This window comes from Myotis myotis, unplaced genomic scaffold (genome assembly GCF_014108235.1).
Source record: "Myotis myotis isolate mMyoMyo1 unplaced genomic scaffold, mMyoMyo1.p scaffold_m19_p_7, whole genome shotgun sequence".
Taxonomy (NCBI): Eukaryota; Metazoa; Chordata; class Mammalia; order Chiroptera; family Vespertilionidae; genus Myotis; species Myotis myotis.
Window position 1 is genome coordinate 18,280,530 of NW_023416379.1, and position 4,028 is coordinate 18,284,557.

At 35.7% G+C, this 4,028-nt stretch overlaps 1 non-coding gene across 1 annotated transcript; it reads right to left on the bottom strand.

The window, feature by feature from the left end:
* Positions 1-390: 390 nt before the first annotated feature.
* LOC118660943 lies at positions 391-497 on the bottom strand. Its single transcript, XR_004969106.1, has one exon. It is a non-coding gene; the product is annotated as a U6 spliceosomal RNA (small nuclear RNA).
* Between the last annotated feature and the right edge of the window lie 3,531 nt (positions 498-4,028).

Genomic DNA, 4,028 nt, shown 5'->3' on the forward strand with positions numbered 1-4,028 from the left:
CGGATAAATACCACAGGATCTCACTCATTTGTGGAATATAATGAACAACATAAACTGATGAACAAGGACTGATCCAGAGACGGAGAGGCATTGATTGGACTGTCGGGCCTTGGAGGGAAGGTAGGGGAGGGTGGGGGTAAGGGGGAAAGATCGACCAAAGGACTTATATGCAAGCATATAGGCCTAACCAATGGACACGGACAACGGGGGGGGGGGGGGGGGGTGAGGCATGAGCCGGGGGGGGGGGAGGGGGGTAAAGGGTAACGTGGGGACAAGGACACATATGTAATATCTTAATCAATAACAAATATATTAAAAAATAAAAAAAATAAACTAGTATGCTGACAGCAAAAAAAAAAACAACTTTATTTTTTATTTTATGTTACTTTTTAAAATATGGAACGCTTCATGAATTTGCGTGTCACCTTTGCGCAGGGGCCACGCCAATCTTCTCTGTATCGTTCCAATTTTAGTATATGTGCTGCCGAAGCGAGCACTACAATTAAAAGTTTAAAAGTTACTCATTTAGCCTACTTCTAGAATACATGTGCCCTGTTGAATCAAGTGATAACATAATTGAGTTATATTGTAGTCTTTACAGCAAAATTTCCTAATTAGTATGGGTATGAAAGGAGGCAGGCTATACATTAAAACATTATATTAAGAATAACTTTTTAGGTATCATAACTGTATTCCAGATTTGAGTGGTATAAACTCTCTTACTTTTAGGATATAAAGAAAAGAGACTGAGTGGAGAGTTAGAAGTGTTAAAAAAACTTGGGTGTTAATAATTTTAGCTGCTTACAGGCTCCAGTTTTGCTGAAAGTTATTAGATTAGGTATGGTGTTTGGAAAACATTGGTGAAGAGAAAAGCAAGCTTTGGAGAAATACAACTGCTTAGATTTGTAAACTAGAAACCTAGCACCATCCAGTGGTCATTCCCATGACCAACCCGCTATTTCTTTCTTTTTTTTTCTTTCTACAAGGGAGGCTGGGAAATGTAGTCCTTTTTTCCTAGATGGCCTTGTGCCCAGTTAAAAATTTTATTTCTAGCCCTGTCTGGATAGCTCAGTTGATTAGAGCGTTGTCCTGATACACCAACGTTGTGGGTTTGATCCTTAGTCAGGGCACATACAAAAATCAACCAGTGAATGCATAAATATATGGACAACAAATTGAAGTCTCTCTCTCTCTCTCTCTCTCTCTCTCTCTCTCTCTCTCTCTCTCTCTCTAAGTCAATCAGTAAAACAAATTCTATTTCTATACCATATACTCTAGGGCTTATGTTCTTAAAATTCATTAGCTTCTATCACTTTTATCTTCAGAATTTTGAAACTCCTCTTGAAATTTCCCATATAACAATATGGGGTGGTGTTAAATCAGTATTTAAGGAAGGCTGTGTCAATAAACTGTTTAGATTCTTCATTAATTAATTGAAGCCTATTCTCTTGTGACTTACTCACAAATTTATGGCTTATTATCTAAAACGTATAAAAGCTGCCTTCTTTGGTCATTAGGGAAGGTCTTGTACCTATGAAACGTCTGTACATACTTACAAAATTAAATTTGATTTTTCTCCTCTTAATCTGTCTCATGTCAATTTAATTCTTAGTGCAGCCAATATGATCTAAGAAGGGTAGGGGGGAAATTTCCTGCCCCCCCCCCTTAATTTTTTAAAAATTATTTATTTTATTTAAAAAACTTATCATTATTGTTGAAAGTATTACAAATGCCCCCCTTTCCCCTCATTGATCCCCTCCACCCAGCTCCCACCCCTCCTCCTCCATTTCCATTGTTGCTTAGAATTCAGTCACATGCCTGGATATAGAATGTTACCAGCACTCCAGAAAGCTTTACTGTACCCCATCCCAACATTACCAACTCAAATGCAAACAGTATACTTTCTTCTATTAACACAAAGCAGTGTTGCTTGTTCTTAAAATTAATGTAAATGGAACCATACAGCATTGTTACTTTTGTGGCTGACTTCTGTCTTTCAAAATTATGGTTTTGAAATATGTTCATGTTGCTATCTTGGTCTCTATAATTTATTTGTCTATTCTACAGCTCATAGGCATGGATTGCTTCCAGTTTGGAGCTATTATGAATAAGGCTACTACAGACATCTTTGTATATGCCTTGTTGGTAGGTGAATGCACTCATTTTTGTTGGACTTGCACTTAAGAGTGGAGTTTCTGGGTCATAGGGTAGGTATATGTTTAGCTTTAGTAGGTAATGTGGTTTCCAAAAGTAGATGTATTAATTTAAACTCCCACCAGCAATATGTGTGAGTTCTGATCATGCCACACTTTCTTCAAAACTTGTTCTTGTCACTTAAAAAATTTTTTTTAGCCATCTGGTGGATTTTAAATGGTATATGTCATTGTGGCTTTAATTTGCATTTTCCTGAAGGCTGCTATGATTTTGAGTACATTTACATATGGTCATTATCTATTTGACTATCCTTGTTTATGAAATGCCTGCTTGTCCTTTATCCTTTCTTAAAATTAAGTTTTCTGCATTTTACTTAATGATTTGTTGGAGTTCTTTATATATTATGGATACAATGATACAGTTCTTTTTTTAGATATGTATATTTGTCATATATAAGTAATTTGTGTATATATAGTCTTGCACTGAGAATTCAACTGATTGTACATCCTCTCTGTTTGTGTTCATCTTAAAAGTATTTTATTTTTTAATTGTTTAATTTGGTTCATGGCTCTTGAGAGTTTTACCCCCTAGGACCCTGGCTTTCAGCTTCTGGTCTGGCTTTGGCAGTCTATATTATTGGCTATTTGATGCCTCAGTCTTATCTTTGTACCTATTTCCTCAAGTTTCACTATGATATGATGATTTTGAAAATTACTTTTTAAAAATCTTTCAGGAAGTATGCTGTATTTTCTAATTTTGAGAATTGGTATAATTTATCAATTCTAGAAAGTTTATAAATAACATCTTTTAATAGTGCCTCACCTTAGCCTTACACCATTCTTAATTTTTTCCTGCTCTAATTCTAATTAAATGAATATTATGTCTTCTTAAACTCACCTCAATGTCACTTAACATCTCTTTTACATTTGTAATTGTCTTTATTGCATTCTGGGTGATCTACCATCTCATTTACTTTCTCTTCTGTAATGCCTAACCTTTATTATTATGATTATAATTTTTGTTTCTAATATTTCAATATGTTTTTTGTTGATTTTAGAGAGAGAAGAAGGGAGAGGGATAGAGAGATAGAAACATTGATCTGCTGCCTCTTGCATGTTCCCACTGGGGACTGAGCCTACAACCTGAGCATGTGCCTTGACTGGGGATCAAATCGTAACCTCCTAGATCAGGGGTGGGCAACCTTTTTGTGAGTGCGTGCCAAAACCAGCAAAATCTCTGAATCAAAATTCTGCATGCCAACCCTAATTTTTTGAGAACATGTTACGCCTACTTGATATCTCTTAAGGTGTACGTATGTGCAGAACCTTGAAGAAATAATAAAATTCATTCTAGCAACAAAAACACAGTATATGATGATGAAAAATACATTTATTTTTAATGTATACATGTACACTGATAGTCCGACAGAAAACTTTATGACGTCGATTGATATTATCAGTGGGACTTTTGCTGCTGCATCACTGATGACAGAGATTTTACATCAGGTTCATATTTTGTGACTTCAGAGATATGCATGAGCTACTACTTTCATCCGTCAGGCTACTCCTATTACGAGACTTAACAAAATTCATCACTGAGACAAAGATTCACAAGCATATGTGGATGAAACCAAAACACTGGTCGGATCTAGGAAGGCAGGGAGAGTTAAGGCAGAGGCATAGAAATTGCTCTTCCCCTCTCTCGTCAATCCATGTCTATGGTCTTTAAAATAACTTATGTAAAATTATTTATTTATCTAAGATGCACCTACACTGAATTTATCTGAAAGATAAAAAAGTCGATATTAAGAAAAAAATTGTAAATGGAAGATTATAAGAGCAGGTTTCGCGTGCCAACAAAAGTTACTGGTGTGC